Source organism: Procambarus clarkii, unplaced genomic scaffold, assembly GCF_040958095.1.
Source record: "Procambarus clarkii isolate CNS0578487 unplaced genomic scaffold, FALCON_Pclarkii_2.0 HiC_scaffold_97, whole genome shotgun sequence".
Lineage (NCBI taxonomy): Eukaryota > Metazoa > Arthropoda > Malacostraca > Decapoda > Cambaridae > Procambarus > Procambarus clarkii.
In genome coordinates, this window is record NW_027189130.1 from 4433152 (window position 1) to 4452118 (window position 18967).

Sequence of the window (18967 nt, forward strand, 5' to 3'; positions counted from 1 at the left end):
GGGACCGACTGTTGGAGACGATCATCCACTGGGGTATTGAGGACAGGAGGGTGATTTGTGATATCACACGAGACTCCTGTCTAGGGCGTACCCCTTATATCGTTCGTGGAGTGGCCGTACCAGCCTTGGTGGCTCAGTACCTGCCAGCAGATCAGCTGGACGTGTGGTTGACGGCCTCCACGATGGTGCCCCCAGTGGACCTGCGTTTTGGCTGACCTGTGGCCCGGGTAGGCTCGGCATTCTCAGAGGACACGTCGTGAGGCCACGAAGAAAGCACCAAGGACTCTGCACCAAGTGGTGTGGCACCAGCGTCTTCAGCAGAAGACCACGATTATGGATTAATCCCCTTGTAAAGTGTTAATACCCCTCCCCCTTGTGCACTCTTTTATTTTACATATTTAATAGGTGATGGTGAAAATTATAATATTAAGTTCTTAGCTTTCTTTCCCTACTCCCTTTAAGTTACTTGCGTCACGGATCTCATCCCTTGATAGCCACTACTGGCTCGGGAACGGATACATATATCTTCCTCTAACAACATCAGAGTAAGGACCCCGTTGCGTCCCGAGAGGGCCGTAACAAATGACTTACTATACACTATGGAGAGTGGCAAGCAAAGTGCCTCTGCACACTCTTTCAGTACCCATGGCGAGATCCCGTCTGAACCAACAGCCTTTCTAACATCCAGGTCCAGCAGGTGTCTCTTGACCTCCTCTCTCGTAATTTCGAACTATTCCAACACCGCCTGGTTTACCTCCCTTTCTCCTAGCACAGTGACCTCAGCTTGTCCTATTGTGAAGACCTCCTGGAACCTCTTGTTGAGTTCTTCATACACCTCTTTGTCATTCTCTGTATACCTGTCCTCCCCTGTTCTAAGTTTCAAAACCTGTTCTTTCACTGTTGTTTTCCTTCTGATGTGACTGTGGAGTAGCTTTGGTTCGGTCTTGGCTTTGTTTGCTATATCATTTTCATAACTTTTCTCTGCTTCTCTTCTCACCCTGACATATTCATTCCTGGTTCTCTGGTATCTCTCTCTGCTTTCTGGTGTTCTGTTTTTCCGGAAGTTCCTCCACGCCTTTTTGTTCAGTTTCTTCGCTTCCATACATGCCCTATTATACCATGGATTCTTCTGTTGCTTCTTGGATTTTTCCCTTTGGGCTGAGATGAACCTGTTTACTGCCTCCTAAGACTTTTGGGTAACATAGTCCATCATATCTTGTACAGACTTGTCTCTGAGGTCTGTGTCCCAAGGTATTTCCCTTAGGAAACTTCTTATCTCTTCATAATTCCCCTTTCGGTATGCCAGCCTTTTGTTTCCCAGTTCTTTTTTGGGGGAGATAATTCCTAGCTCTACCAGGTACTCACAGTTCAATACACTGTGATCACTCATTCCCAAGGGTGCTTTCATCTTGACTTCCCTTATATCCCACTCATTTAGGGTAAATATAAAATCAAGCATTGCTGGTTCATCTTCTCCTCACATTCTTGTTGGTTCCTTGAGGTGCTGGCTTAGAAAGTTTCTTGTCGCCACGTCCAGCAGCTTAGCCCTCCATGTTTCTGGTCCTCCATGCGGGTCTCTGTTCTCCCAATCTATCTTCCCATGGTTGAAGTCACTCATGATTAGTAGTCCAGATCCATTCCTGCTAGCAACGGAAGCTGCTCTCTCTATTATGTTAATGATGGCCATGTTGTTTCTATTATATTCCTGTCTGGGTCTTCTGTCATTTGGTGGTGGATTATATATGACTACAACTTTAATTTTTTGCCCTCCAGTTGTTATGGTACCTGCTATGTAGTCACTGAAACCTTCACAGCCCTGAATAACCATCTCCTCAAAATCCCAGCCTTTTCTTACCAGCAGAGCTACACCACCACCACCTCTTCCTTCCCTTTCTTTCCTCATAGAAAATGAATTTCCGCGCGTGTGTGTACTCACCTAGTTGTGCTTGTGGGGGTTGAGCTCTGGCTCTTTGGTCTCGCCTCTCAACTGTCAATAAACAGGTGTACAGGTTCCTGAGCCTACTGGGCTCTATCATATCTACACTTGAAACTGTGTATGGAGTCAGCCTCCACCACATCACTTCCTAATGCATTCCATTTGTCAACCACTCTGACACTAAAAAAGTTCTTTCTAATATCTCTGTGGCTCATTTGGGCACTCAGTTTCCACCTGTATCCCCTAGTGCGTGTGCCCCTTGTGTTAAACAGCCTGTCTTTATCAACCCTGTCGATTCCCTTGAGGATCTTGAATGTGGTGATCATGTCCCCCCTAACTCTTCTGTCTTCCAACGAAGTGAGGTTCAATTCCCGTAGTCTCTCCTCGTAGCTCATACCTTTCAGCTCGGGTACTAGTCTGGTGGCAAACCTTTCAACCTTTTCCATTTTAGTCTTATGCTTGACTAGATATGGACTCCATGCTGGTGCCGCATACTCCAGGATTGGTCTGACATATGTGGTATATAATGTTCTGAAAGATTCCTTACACAAGTTTCTAAAGGCCGTTCTTATGTTAGCCAACCTGGCATATGCTGCTGATGTTATCCTCTTGATATGAGCTTCAGGGGACAGGTCTGGCGTGATATCAACCCCCAGGTTTTTCTCTCTCTCGGACTCTTGAAGTATTTCATCTCCCAAGTGATACCTTGTATCTGGTCTCCTGCTTCCTACCCCTATCTTCATTACATTACATTTGCTTGGATTAAACTCTAACAGCCATTTGTTAGACCATTCCTTCAGCTTGTCCAGGTCTACTTGAAGCCTCAAGCTGTCCTCCTCTGTGTTAATCCTTCTCATAATTTTGGCGTCGTCAGCAAACATTGAGAGGAATGAGTCTATACCCTCTGGGAGATCATTTACATATATCAGAAACAGGATTGGTCCAAGCACAGAGCCCTGTGGGACTCCACTGGTGCCTTCACGCCATTCTGAGGTCTCACCCCTCACTATAACTCTGTGCTTCCTATTGCTTAGGTACTCCCTTATCCACTGGAGCCCCCTACCAGTTACTCCTGCCTGTTTCTCCAGCTTATGCATCAACCTTTTATGGGGTACTGTGTCAAAGGCTTTCTGACAGTAAAAAAAAATGCAGTCCGCCCATCCTTCTCTTTCTTGCTTAATCTTTGTCACCTGATCGTAGAATTCTATCAAGCCTGTAAGGCAAGATTTACCCTCCCTGAACCCATGTTGATGGGTTGTCACGAAGTCTCTTCTCTCCAGATGTGTTACTAGGTTTTTTCTCACAGTCTTCTCCATCACCTTGCATGGTATACAAGTTAAGGACACTGGCCTGAAGTTCAGTGCCTCTTGTCTGTCACCCTTTTTAAATATTGGTACTACATTAGCAGTCTTCCATACTTCTGGTAGGTCTCCCGTTTCCAGTGACCTACTATACACTATGGAGAGTGGCAAGCAAAGTGCTCCTGCACATTCTTTCAATACCCATGGTGAGATTCCATCCGACCCAACAGCTTTTCTCACATCCAGCTCCAATAGGTGCTTCTTGACCTCATCTCTTTTAATGTCGAACCTTTCCAAGGTCACCTGGTTTGCTGCCACCTCTCCTAGCGCCGTGACTTCTCCCTGTTCTATTGTAAAGACCTCCTGGAACCTTTTGTTGAGTTCTTCACACACCTCTTTGTCTTTCTCTGTGTACCTGTCCTCGCACACCCTAAGTTTCATCACCTGTTCCTTCACTGTTGTCTTCCTCCTGATGTGACTGTGTAGTAGCTTTGGTTCGGTCTTGGCTTTATTAGCTATATCATTTTCATACCTTTTCTCAGCTGCTCTTCTCACACTAACATACTCGTTCCTGGTTCTCTGGTATCTCTCTCTCTACTTTCTGGTCTTCTGTTATTACGGAAGTTCCTCCATGCCCCTTTGTTCAGCTCCTTTGCTTTCATACATTCCCTATTAAACCACGGATTCTTCCTTTGCTTCTCTGTTTTTTCCTGTCGGGCTGGGACAAACCTGCTTACAGCCTCCTGACATTTTAGGGTGACGTAGTCCATCATGTCTTGTACGGACTTGGTTCCGAGTTCTGTGTCCCAATGTATATCACATACGAATTTATTCATCTCATCATAGTTTCCCTCATCCCTGTGTATGTGTGTGTGTGTACTCACCTATTTGTACTCACCTATTTGTGCTTGCGGGGGTTGAGCTTTGGCTCTTTGGTCCCGCCTCTCAACTGTCAATCAACTAGTGTACAGATTCCTGAGCCTACTGGGCTCTATCATATCTACATTTAAAACTGTGTATGGAGTCAGCCTCCACCACATCACTGCCTAATGCATTCCATCCGTTAACTACTCTGACACTGAAAAAGTTCCTTCTAACGTCTCTGTGGCTCATGTGGGTACTCAGTTTCCACCTGTGTCCCCTTGTTCGCGTCCCACCAGTGTTGAATAGTTTATCCTTGTTTACCCGGTCGATTCCTCTGAGGATTTTGTAGGTTGTGATCATGTCTCCCCTTACTCTTCTGTCTTCCAGTGTCGTAAGGTGCATTTCCCGCAGCCTTTCCTCGTAACTCATGCCTCTTAGTTCTGGGACTAGTCTAGTGGCATACCTTTGGACTTTTTCCAGCTTCGTCTTGTACTTGACAAGATACCGGCTCCATGCTGGGGCCGCATACTCCAGGGTTGGTCTTACATATGTGGTGTACAAGATTCTGAATGATTCCTTACACAGGTACCTGAACGCTGTTCTGATGTTAGCCAGCCTCGCATATGCCGCAGACGTTATTCTTTTTATGTGGGCTTCAGGAGACAGGTTTGGTGTGATATCAACTCCTAGATCTTTCTCTCTGTCCGTTTCATTAGGTACTTCATCTCCTATTCTGTATCCCGTGTCTGGCCTCCGGTTTCCACTGCCTAGTTTCATTACTTTGCATTTACTCGGGTTGAACTTCAACAGCCATTTGTTGGACCATTCCCTCAGTCTGTCTAGGTCATCTTGTAGCCTCCTACTATCGTCCTCATGTTCAATCCTCCTCATAATTTTTGCATCATCGGCAAACATTGAGAGAAACGATTCTATACCCTTTGGGAGATCATTTACATATATCAGAAACAGTATAGGTCCAAGGACTGACCCCTGCGGGACTCCACTCGTAATGTCTCGCCAATCTGAGATCTCACCTCTCACACTGACTCGTTGTCTCCTGTTGCTTAGGTACTCCTGTATCCAACGGAGTACCTTCCCTTTCACTCCAGCCTGCATCTCCAGCTTTTTCACTAGCCTCTTGTGTGGCACTGTATCAAAGGCTTTCTAACAATCCAAATATATGCAGTCTGCCCACCCTTCTCTTTCTTGCCTTATTTTTGTTGCCTGGTCGTAGAATTCAAGTAACCCTGTGAGGCAGGACCTGCCATCCCTGAATCCATGTTGGTGCTGTGTTACAAAGTGTGTGTGTGTGTGTGTGTGTGTGTGTGTGTGTGTGTGTGTGTGTGCGTGTGTGTGTGTGTGTGTGTGTGTGTGTGTGTGTGTGTACTCACCTATATGTACTCACCTATATGTGCTTGCAGGATCGAGCATTGACTCTTGGATCCCGCCTTTCTAGCTATCGGTTGTTTACAGCAATGACTCCTGTCCCATTTCCCTATCATACCTAGTTTTAAAAGTATGAATAGTATTTGCTTCCACAACCTGTTCCCCAAGTGCATTCCATTTTTCTACTACTCTCACGCTAAAAGAAAACTTCCTAACATCTCTGTGACTCATCTGAGTTTCCAGTTTCCACCCATGTCCCCTCGTTCTGTTATTATTACGTGTGAACATTTCATCTATTTCCACTTTGTCAATTCCCCTGAGTATTTTATATGTCCCTATCATATCTCCTCTCTCCCTTCTTTTCTCTAGTGTCGTAAGGTTCAGTTCCTTCAGCCGCTCTTCATATCCCATCCCTCGTAGCTCTGGGACAAGCCTCGTCGCAAACCTCTGAACCTTCTCCAGTTTCTTTATGTGTTTCTTCAGGTGGGGGCTCCATGATGGCGCGGCATACTCTAAGACGGGTCTCACGTAGGCAGTGTAAAGCGCCCTAAAAGCTTCCTCATTTAGGTTTCTGAATGAAGTTCTAATTTTCGCCAGTGTAGAGTACGCTGCTGTCGTTATCCTATTTATATGTGCCTCAGGAGTTAGATTAGGTGTCACATCCACTCCCAGGTCTCTTTCTCGAATCGTTACAGGTAGGCTGTTCCCCTTCATTGTGTACTGTCCCTTTGGTCTCCTGTCACCTGATCCCATTTCCATAACTTTACATTTACTGGTGTTAAACTCCAGTAGCCATTTCCCTGACCATCTCTGCAGCCTGTTTAAGTCCTCTTGGAGGATCCTACAGTCCTCGTCTGTCACAACTCTTCTCATTAATTTTGCGTCATCTGCAAACATTGACATGTATGATTCCACTCCTGTAAACATATCATTTACGTAAATTAGAAAGAGGATTGGTCCCAGCACCGATCCTTGAGGTACTCCACTTGTTACTGTTCGCCAGTCCGACTTTTCGCCCCTTACCATTACCCTCTGGCTCCTTCCTGTTAGGTAGTTCTTCACACATACTAGGGCCTTTCCGCTTACTCCTGCCTGCCTCTCAAGTTTGTATAGCAGTCTCATGTGCGGTACCGTATCAAAGGCCTTTTGGCCCTTTGGCCTTTTGGCCTTTTGTGTGTGTGTGTGTACTCACCTAATTGTACTCACCTAATTGTGCTTGCGGGGGTTGAGCTCTGGCTCTTTGGTCCCGCCTCTCAACCGTCAATCAACTGGTGTACAGATTCCTGAGCCTATTGGGCTCTATCATATCTACATTTGAAACTGTGTATGGAGTCAGCCTCCACCACATCACATCCTAATGCATTCCATTTACAAACTACTCTGACACTGAAAAAGTTCTTTCTAACGTCTCTGTGGCTCATTTGGGTATTCAGCTTCCACCTGTGTCCCCTTGTTCGCGTCCCACCAGTGTTGAATAGTTATTCCTTGTTTACCCGGTCGATTCCCCTGAGGATTTTGTAGGTTGTGATCATGTCCCCCCTTACTCTTCTGTCTTCCAGTGTCGTGAGGTGCATTTCCCGCAGCCTTTCCTCATAACTCATGCCTCTTAGTTCTGGGACTAGTCTAGTAGCATACCTTTGGACTTTTTCCAGCTTCGTCTTGTGCTTGACAAGGTACGGGCTCCATGCTGGGGCCGCATACTCCAGGATTGGTCTTACATATGTGGTGTACAAGATTCTGAATGATTCCTTACACAGGTTCCTGAACGCCGTTCTGATGTTAGCCAGCCTCGCATATGCCGCAGACGTTATTCTCTTTATGTGGGCTTCAGGAGACAGGTTTGGTGTGATATCAACTCCTAGATCTTTCTCTCTGTCTGTTTCATTAAGTACTTCATCTCCTATTCTGTATCCTGTGCCTGGCCTCCTGTTTCCACTGCCTAGTTTCATTACTTTGCATTTACTCGGGTTGAACTTCAACAGCCATTTGTTGGACCATTCACTCAGTCTATCCAGGTCATCTTGTAGCCTCCTACTATCATCCTCTGTTTCAATCCTCCTCATAATTTTTGCATCGTCGGCAAACATTGAGAGGAACGAATCTATACCCTCTGGGAGATCATTTACATATACCAGAAACAGTATAGGTCCAAGGACTGACCCCTGCGGGACTCCACTTGTGACGTCTCGCCAATCTGAGGCCTCACCCCTCACACAGACTCGTTGTCTCCTGTTGCTTAGGTATCCCTCTATCCACCGGAGTACCTTCCCTCTCACCCCAGCCTGCATCTCCAACTTTCGCACTAGCCTCTTGTGTGGTACTGTATCAAAGGCTTTCTGACAATCCAAAAATATGCAGTCTGCCCACCCTTCTCTTTCTTGCCTTATTTTTGTTGCCTGGTCGTAGAATTCAAGTAACCCTGTGAGGCAGGACCTGCCATCCCTGAACCCATGTTGATGCTGTGTTACAAAGTTCCTTCGCTCCAGATGCTCCACTAGTTTTTTTCGCACAATCTTCTTCATCAGCTTGCATGGTATGCAGGTTAGGGACACTGGCCTGTAGTTCAGTGCCTCCTGTCTATCCCCTTTCTTGTATATCGGGACTACGTTAGCTGCTTTCCAAATATCTGGCAGTTCCCCTGTTGCCAGTGATTTGTTATACACTATGGAGAGTGGTAGGCTCAGTTCTCTTGCTCCTTCCTTTAGAACCCAAGGGGAGATTCCATCTGGGCCTATAGCCTTCGTCACGTCCAACTCTAGTAAACACTTCCTTACTTCCCCACTGGTAATCTCAAACTCTTCCAGTGGTTCCTGGTTAGCTATTCCCTCACTTACCTCTGGAATTTTTCCTTGTTCTAAGGTGAAGACCTCCTGGAATTTCTTATTCAATTCCTCACACACTTCCTTGTCATTTGTAGTGAATCCTTCCGCCCCTATCCTTAATCTCATAACCTGTTCCTTTACTGTTGTTTTTCTCCTAATGTGGCTATGCAACAATTTAGGCTGAGTCTTTGCCTTGCTTGCGATGTCATTTTCGTATTGTCTTTCTGCCTCTCTTCTCATCCTGACATATTCATTCCTGGCATTCTGGTATCTTTCTCTGCTCTCCAGTGTCCTGTTATTCCTATAGTTTCTCCATGCCCTTTTACTTTGCTGCTTAGCTAGCCTACATCTTTGATTAAACCATGGGTTTCTCATCTTCATTTCTCTGTTTTCCTTTTGGACTGGGACAAACTTGTTTGCTGCGTCCTTGCACTTCTGCGTGATGTAATCCATCATATCTTGGGCCGTCTTTCCCCTGAGCTCTGTTTCCCATGCTATATCTGTTAGGAATTTTCTTATCCCCTCATAGTTTCCCTTTCGGTATGCTAACCTTTTGGTTTCGGTATCCCTCCTCGAGTTCAATAACCCTTCTTCAATCAAGTACTCAAACACCAGTACACTGTGGTCGCTCATTCCTACTGGGTCCTCAAAACCGATTTCTCTTATGTCGGAGTCGTTCAGAGTGAAGACTAGGTCGAGTCTTGCTGGTTCGTCATTTCCTCTCATCCTTGTGGGTTCTCCGACATGCTGGGTTAAAAAGTTGCTTGTCACTACCTCCAATAGTTTGGCTCTCCACGTATCCTCGCCTCCATGCGGTTCCTTGTTCTCCCAGTCAATCTTTCCGTGATTGAAGTCGCCCATGATGAGCAGGTGGGATCTATTTCTACAGGCAGCAGAGGCTGCCCTCTCAATTATAGTGTTAACTGCCTTGTTGTTGTTTTCATACTCTTGACTGGGTCTCCTGTCATTTGGTGGAGGGTTGTATATTACTGCTACTACTATTCTTGGTCCTCCCATTGTTATGGTGCCTGCTATGTAGTCTCTGAACTCCTCACAGCCCGGGATGGCCATCTCCTTAAAACTCCATTCCCTTCTCATGAGTAGGGCCACTCCGCCTCCTCCTCTACCTTCCCTCTCTTTCCTTATTACTGTATACTCCTGGGGAAACACGGCGTGTTTCCCCAGGAAACGTGTGTGTGTGTGTGTGTGTGTGTGTGTGTGTTTACTAGTTGTGTTTACTAGTTGTGTTTTTGCGGGGGTTGAGCTTTGCTCTTTCGGCCCGCCTCTCAACTGTCAATCAACTGTTTACTAACTATTTTTTTTTTTTTTTTTTTTTCCACACTACACACACACCCCAGGAAGCAGCCCGTGACAGCTGACTAACTCCCAGGTACCTATTTACTGCTAGGTAACAGGGGCACTTAGGGTGAAAGAAACTTTGCCCATTTGTTTCTGCCTCGTGCGGGAATCGAACCCGCGCCACAGAATTACGAGTCCTGCGCGCTATCCACCAGGCTACGAGGCCCCAAATTGTCGTGTGTGTGTGTGTGTGTGTGTGTGTGTGTGTGTTTGTGTGTGTGTGAGTGTGTGTGTGTGTGTGTGTGTGTGTGTGTGTGTGTGTGTGTGTGTTTGTGTGTGTGTGAGTGTATGGATACGGTTATGTGTGTGCGAGTGAGTGTGAGTTTCTGAGTGACAAATAGTGCTGAGTATCATGTTATATCCACCTGAATATTAGACAAAACCTTGCCTGGTAACGATGGTGTCAATTTGTGCTGTCAAACTCTTCGACAATAACTTGTTGTTCCCCATGTTCTCGAGAGGGCAACTCTCGAGCACATGTCCTCTCCCTCCCGCATCGACTGTTCTCCAGATGCGTTTTATCAAGAAGTGGAAAGAGGGTTTATATTTAATTTATTTTAGTACTGATAATTAAGTTGGTTCAAGGGAAAATGTTTTCATGATGTCTACCGTCCACAGACTGATGTTTTAATAAGAATTCCCAATATTATTAGCTGGTAAATTTAATTGCTACATGGCAATGATTTCCCTGTTTTCTTCAGGGGAAAATTTCACTGTAGTCTCGTTTTCTTTGAATCATTAAAACACTATTTCTTGTGTTAATTTGTAAGTACAAAACAGCAGAAATATTATCTGCCTATTGTAATAAATGTTAGTAAATGGTGTCGGTTTTTCCGACATGTGTGTTTATATATTCCGTTGTCTTAGCAGCGTCAAGCATAAACTCGTAAGGCCAGCATTTCGACCATCATTTGTTTAATGCTGCGACTCATTTTCCCTCGTGTTATTTAATATTTACGTGTAAAAATATTTTGAATTCTCTTCGTAAATTTCCTCATTTAGTCCATTAAACTTACTACTCTGAGACTTAAAAAAGATATTTCTTGACATCCCTTTGACTCATCTGTCTTTTCAGTTTCCAATCATGTCCTCTCGTTCGACTGTTAATTAATTTCAACATTCTTCTATATCTACTTTGTAAATCCCCTTAGTATCTTGCACGTCGCTATTGCGTAGCCCTATTCCTTCCTTCCTCCAGTGTTGTGATGTTCAGTTCTCTCAGAGTTTCTTCATAGCTCTGTCCCCTGAGCTCAGGAGCGAGGCGCAATCGACTGTCGTGGCGCACTCGACTAAGGCTCATCCAGGACGTAAGTTCGAACCCTCATCACGACCCTTGTGCATTTGTTCATTAACAGGAGCGAGACTTGTTGCATATATTTGCACCTTTAAAAGGTTTTTTTTCCTTTAAGTAGGGGTTAAAGCCATTCCATCATACTCAATAATGAGTCTCAAAGTATTTCTACAGCGTTCGGAAGAGATCTTTGTCTATGTTCCTGAAGGATAACGAAACGTTTACTAGTAACGCAAATGCTACCCTAGTTATTCTGCTGGTGTGTGCCTCTAGTATAGATTCCCAGTTATGTCCACGCCTAAGGTTTTCTCTTTTACAGAAATTTAAAGTTGCCTTACCTTCATATTGAGCTGCATTTGAGATTTCTTTCTTCTGATTCTAGTCCACATAACCTTGCATTTGTCAGGGTTAAAGTCTAGTAGCAATTTCTCTGACTATCTAAGGATATTTTCCAGTTCATCTTGTAAGGTATTGCAGTCCTCCTCATTTGTGATTAGTCTGCTTAGCAATTCATCATCAACAGACATTGACAAGAATGAGCTTGCTCCGCTGCTAGATTGCATTCATATATTAGGAACAGGATAAGCCCCTATTACTGACACTTGAGGTACTCAACTCACTACCTTTCTCCAGTTTGAAAGCTCTCCTCTTACTATGACTCTTTGCCTCCTTCAAAGGCCCTCTATCACCCACTTTAGTAATCTTGTTGATACACCAGTCTGTTTTCCTAGTTTACATAAGAGTTCCCCTAGTTTACATGTTATCAATAGCGTCAAAAGCTTTCTTGCAATGAAGGAGAATGCAGTCTGTCTAGGTATCTCTCTCCGGTTATATTGCCCTAATTGGAGTGAGGGTAAAATTCGGCAAAGATGCATGCAACACCATCAATTTACATAAATTATAAGAGACAGCAGTTGCGCAGATACGCTGTACCTCAAATGGAGAGGAGTATCTCACCACACCAGTCTCCAGACGAACATATCTCCCGTCACTGGGTCGTCAGCCTTGCTCAAATGTGTGAACCATCTTCTAGAGGAATGACTGCTGTGGTCCCCCATAATCATTGAGTATGTGAGTGTTAGTAGGCTGTAGGGGTCTCAATACCCAGAGCCGGTACCAAATGACCGCCGTGGTCCCCCTATAAACATTGAGTATGTTAGTGTTAGTAGGGTGTAGGGTCTCAATACCCAGAGCCGGTACCAAATGACCGCCGTGGTCCCCCTATAAACATTGAGTATGTTAGTGTTAGTAGGCTGTAGGGTCTCGATACCCAGAGCCGGTACCAAATGACCGCCGTGGTCCCCCTATAATTATTGAGTATGTTAGTGTTAGTAGACTGTAGGGTCTCATGCCCAGAGCCGGTACCAAATAATCAGCAAAGTGACAATAATGGCAGAATAAATAGGAGGGTGGGGGCAGAACTTAGGGAAATGCTGACGAAAAGACTCTGGTACTAATATATATTCAATAAACTTGCTTACCAATACACAATGAGCTTGCCCTTGCGTTAATCAAGAGTGTAACGATAAATCTACTCAACCCGTACACAGCAGGAATCGTTCCTATCACTCTGGTATGAGGAGATACTCGGTCTCTACCCACTTGCTTGGCTCAATGTGAACTAAGCCGAACACTATGGAACACTCTGACACGTTCGGCATATGTTACTTGCAGTAAAGGTATGTTGATTTTCGGTCCACACGGGACACTCGGGGCAGTGCATATCAATACACATGAAATGCACAATTACAAATCATTGCGCCAAAATGTACACAACATAAATCATCGAGTTTTAAATTATAAATGAGTCAGTTACCCGTCACTGAGACATTAAACATAAACTAATTAAACGCACGTCACCGAGATGATAATTATAAATGAGTTAAGAACACGTCACTAAGACACAAATCATAAATTAATTAAACACACATGATTAATACAATCATAAGTGAATTAAACTCACATCACTGAGACAATAATAATGAATTAAATAATAACATTTTTGAGGCATTATTCACAAATGAACTAAACACATCACTGAGACAATAATGCAATAATTAAATATCACACGACGCTGAGACGTCAACACAACAATGATAATTCAGTAACAAAGGTGGGAGTGTATATGTAACCAATATAGAGGTGAGAGGCATGTGCAGCACGGTGAACTCACATTACCACACTCACACCCTCCAGTTTACTTCACACGTGTTGCAGGTATTTGATGACATATTTATCAATCGGGTTGCTGATCACAGGGTTAGCACAATGAAAGAATATTAATTATAAGTATAGAGATTGTACATCCTGCAGGCTGGCCTGATATGCTCTCACTCTCTCAATACTCATACAGCATGGACAGCCCTGATGATCCTTGGCAGCTGGTATGACACAACTGCAACATCACTAAGGCGTGGCAAGTAGATGACACATTCATCCCGATACACAAAGCACGTGGCTGGCCATGCGAACAGGCGTAGTACAGGTGTACAGTCACACCAGCCACATGTGGTAACAGGTGTGTAACACAGCACGGTGGTACAGGTGTACAGTCACGCCAGCCACATGTGGTGACCGGTGTGTGACACATAACGGTGGTACAGGTGTACAGTCACGCCAGCCACATGTGGTGACCGGTTTGTGACACATCACGGTGGTACAGGTGTACAGTCACGCCAGCCACATGTGGTGACCGGTGTGTGACACAGCACGGTGGTACAGGTGTACAGTCACGCCAGCCACATGTGGTGACAGGTGTGTGACACAGCACGGTGGTACAGGTGTACAGTCACGCCAGCCACATGTGGTGACAGGTGTGTGACACAGCACGGTGGTACAGGTGTACAGTCACCCCAGCCACATGTGGTGACAGGTGTGTGACACAGCACGGTGGCACAGGTGTACAATCACGCCAGCCACATGTGGTGACAGGTGTGTGACACAGCACGGTGGCACAGGTGTACAGTCACGCCAGCCACATGTGGTGACAGGTGTGTGACACAGCACGGTGGTACAGGTGTACAGTCACGCCAGCCACATGTGGTGACCGGTGTGTGACACAGCACGGTGGTACAGGTGTACAGTCACGCCAGACACATGTGGTGACAGGTGTGTGACACAGCACGGTGGCACAGGTGTACAGTCACGCCAGCCACATGTGGTGACAGGTGTGTGACACAGCACGGTGGCACAGGTGTACAGTCACAGGATCACACATGAGGCTAGATTCACAATAACCCTGACTTTACATTGTATCTGGTTAGGACACAGTGTGATGGAACAGACGGACACAAAGTTAGGACACAGTGTGGTGGAACAGACGGACACAAAGTTAGGACACAGTGTGGTGGAACAGGTAGACACAAAGTTAGGACACAGTGTGATGGAACAGACGGACACAAAGTTAGGACACAGTGTGGTGGAACAGATGGACACAAAGTTAGGACACAGTGTGGTGGAACAGATGGACACAAAGTTAGGACACAGTGTGGTGGAACAGACGGACACAAAGTTAGGACATAGTGTGGTGGAACAGATGGACACAAAGTTAGGACACAGTGTGGTGGAACAGATGGACACAAAGTTAGGACACAGTGTGGTGGAACAGATGGACACAAAGTTAGGACACAATGTGGTGGAACAGATGGACACAAAGTTAGGACAAAGTGTGGTGGAACAGACGGACACAAAGTTAGGACATAGTGTGGTGGAACAGATGGACACAAAGTTAGGACACAGTGTGGTGGAACAGATGGACACAAAGTTAGGACACAGTGTGGTGGAACAGATGGACACAAAGTTAGGACACAGTGTGGTGAAACAGATGGACACAAAGTTAGGACACAGTGTGGTGGAACAGGTAGACACAAAGTTAGGACACAGTGTGGTGGAACAGATGGACACAAAGCTAGGACACAGTGTGGTGGAACAGATGGACACAAAGTTAGGACACAGTGTGGTGGAACAGATGGACACAAAGTTAGGACACAGTGTGGTGGAACAGACGGACACAAAGTTAGGACACAGTGTGGTGGAACAGACGGACACAAAGTTAGGACACAGTGTGGTGGAACAGATGGACACAAAGTTAGGACACAGTGTGGTGGAACAGATGGACACAAAGTTAGGACACAGTGTGGTGGAACAGACGGACACAAAGTTAGGACACAGTGTGGTGGAACAGATGGACACAAAGTTAGGACACAGTGTGGTGGAACAGGTGGACACAAAGTTAGGACACAGTGTGGTAGAACAGGTAGACACAAAGTTAGGACACAGTGTGGTGGAACAGATGGACACAAAGTTAGGACACAGTGTGGTGGAACAGATGGACACAAAGTTAGGACACAGTGTGGTGGAACAGACGGACACAAAGTTAGGACAAAGTGTGGTGGAACAGACGGACACAAAGTTAGGACACAGTGTGGTGGAACAGGTAGACACAAAGTTAGGACACAGTGTGGTGGAACAGATGGACACAAAGTTAGGACACAGTGTGGTGGAACAGATGGACACAAAGTTAGGACACAGTGTGGTGGAACAGATGGACACAAAGTTAGGACACAGTGTGGTGGAACAGACGGACACAAAGTTAGGACACAGTGTGGTGGAACAGATGGACACAAAGTTAGGACACAGTGTGGTGGAACAGATGGACACAAAGTTAGGACACAGTGTGGTGGAACAGACGGACACAAAGTTAGGACACAGTGTGGTGGAACAGATGGACACAAAGTTAGGACACAGTGTGGTGGAACAGATGGACACAAAGTTAGGACACAGTGTGGTGGAACAGACGGACACAAAGTTAGGACACAGCGTGGTGGAACAGATGGACACAAAGTTAGGACAAAGTGTGGTGGAACAGATGGACACAAAGTTAGGACAAAGTGTGGTGGAACAGACGGACACAAAGTTAGGACACTGTGTGGTGGAACAGATGGACACAAAGTTAGGACAAAGTGTGGTGGAACAGGTGGACACAAAGTTAGGACACAGTGTGGTGGAACAGATGGACACAAAGTTAGGACACAGTGTGGTGGAACAGATGGACACAAAGTTAGGACACAGTGTGGTGGAACAGGTGGACACAAAGTTAGGACACAGTGTGGTGGAACAGACGGACACAAAGTTAGGACACAGTGTGGTGGAACAGATGGACACAAAGTTAGGACACAGTGTGGTGGAACAGATGGACACAAAGTTAGGACACAGTGTGGTGGAACAGATGGACACAAAGTTAGGACACAGTGTGGTGGAACAGACGGACGCAAAGTTAGGACACAGTGTGGTGGAACAGACGGACACAAAGTTAGGACACAGTGTGGTGGAACAGATGGACACAAAGTTAGGACACAGTGTGGTGGAACAGATGGACACAAAGTTAGGACACAGTGTGGTGGAACAGACGGACACAAAGTTAGGACACAGTGTGGTGGAACAGATGGACACAAAGTTAGGACACAGTGTGGTGGAACAGATGGACACAAAGTTAGGACACAGTGTGGTGGAACAGACGGACACAAAGTTAGGACACAGTGTGGTGGAACAGATGGACACAAAGTTAGGACACAGTGTGGTGGAACAGATGGACACAAAGTTAGGTCACAGTGTGGTGGAACAGACGGACACAAAGTTAGGACACAGCGTGGTGGAACAGATGGACACAAAGTTAGGACAAAGTGTGGTGGAACAGATGGACACAAAGTTAGGACAAAGTGTGGTGGAACAGACGGACACAAAGTTAGGACACTGTGTGGTGGAACAGATGGACACAAAGTTAGGACAAAGTGTGGTGGAACAGGTGGACACAAAGTTAGGACACAGTGTGGTGGAACAGATAGACACAAAGTTAGGACACAGTGTGGTGGAACAGATGGACACAAAGTTAGGACACAGTGTGGTGGAACAGGTGGACACAAAGTTAGGACACAGTGTGGTGGAACAGACGGACACAAAGTTAGGACACAGTGTGGTGGAACAGGTGGACACAAAGTTAGGACACAGTGTGGTGGAACAGACGGACATAAAGTTAGGACACAGTGTGGTGGAACAGACGGACACAAAGTTAGGACACAGTGTGGTGGAACAGATGGACACAAAGTTAGGACACAGTGTGGTGGAACAGATGGACACAAAGTTAGGACACAGTGTGGTGGAACAGATGGACACAAAGTTAGGACACAGTGTGGTGGAACAGGTTGACATAAAGTTAGAACAAAGTGTGGTGGAACAGATGGACACAAAGTTAGGACACAGTGTGGTGGAACAGATGGACACAAAGTTAGGACAAAGTGTGGTGGAACAGATGGACACAAAGTTAGGACAAAGTGTGGTGGAACAGACGGACACAAAGTTAGGACACTGTGTGGTGGAACAGATGGACACAAAGTTAGGACAAAGTGTGGTGGAACAGGTGGACACAAAGTTAGGACACAGTGTGGTGGAACAGATGGACACAAAGTTAGGACACAGTGTGGTGGAACAGATGGACACAAAGTTAGGACACAGTGTTGTGGAACAGGTGGACACAAAGTTAGGACACAGTGTGGTGGAACAGATGGACACAAAGTTAGGACACAGTGTGGTGGAACAGATGGACACAAAGTTAGGACACAGTGGGGTGGAACAGGTGGACACATAGTTAGGACACAGTGTGGTGGAACAGATGGACACAAAGTTAGGACACAGTGTGGTGGAACAGATGGACACAAAGTTAGGACACAGTGTGGTGGAACAGGTGGACACAAAGTTAGGACACAGTGTGGTGGAACAGATGGACACAAAGTTAGGACACAGTGTAGTGGAACAGATGGACACAAAGTTAGGACTCAGTGGGGTGGAACAGGTGGACACAATGGGGCAATACGTGGCTAGTTCAGGTGAGAGGCAGTTGTCAATGATGCCACATGGCAGCATAATGTTGGTGGGAGACTCAACACACTCACAGCACGGTGTTGGCAGCTAGTCTGATCACTGACACGTGGGCAGGTGACTCGTCACTTCCAGGCAGTTATCTTACTACACACTGATCATGTTGTGAGTCTATGTTTAGATGATTGCCAGAAAATTCACACAAGAACTTATGCGGCGACGATTATACACGATTTGTATCACTTTGATCATCTTGCAAGCTATTATAGTATACTGTTTTATGACATTCTCAGGTACTCTGGCTGGAGTCTGTTACTTCTGTTCGACATGACATGGGATCACATAGTTTCTCTACACTTCAAGTTCACTCAGAAAATCGTATTATATTCTCATCTACTGCAATCGGATTCAGTAGACAATCATGTAGCATGAAATTGAGTCTTATTGAGTGACTTTTATTTTTAGAGAATATAATGCGGGTTGATCACGTTAGTGGTAATTACCTTGATTGATATACGTCCATTGTAGACAACCTCCGGAGGTAAAATGAATTTGTGAGGCTCTAAGTGGGCTTCACCACGAGTACAACAGTCCAATTTATGGGTTGACCAATGAGACACAAGCATTGGTGCCTAAACTAATGAGAAGCGGTAATCAATGCCAGCTAGGTCTATGACATCATGGATACAGCATGTATGAGACCTATGGTTGTTAGGAAATTCAAGACGATTAAGGCTCCCAACTTTTTAACCACAGTTAAAAAAAGTTCCCCCTGTCTCCTTCCAACGTTGAAGCTCCGAGACATATGACTTGCGATGTATATGTTCAACTTGCTCTATTTAATTGTTGGACAATGTATTCACTGGCCCTTGCAGTACATTTGGTCTACTGATAACGTAGACTATCCGGAGAGAGCCAGTACGGCAGACCTAAGTCCCTAATTAAAGTATCTAGACCAGTGGACTGAAAAACTGTGCACGCTGGATGTTCCACACTGACGTACCTACTGTCGTGCAATCATTTGCACGACCATCTTTCGGCTGCGCATCCCCTCAGGTGAAGTAATAGGGTACTGTATAAGATGTGAAAGCCTTGCTCATACATGGGGTTTATATTTGCTTCCACAGGCCTCCAG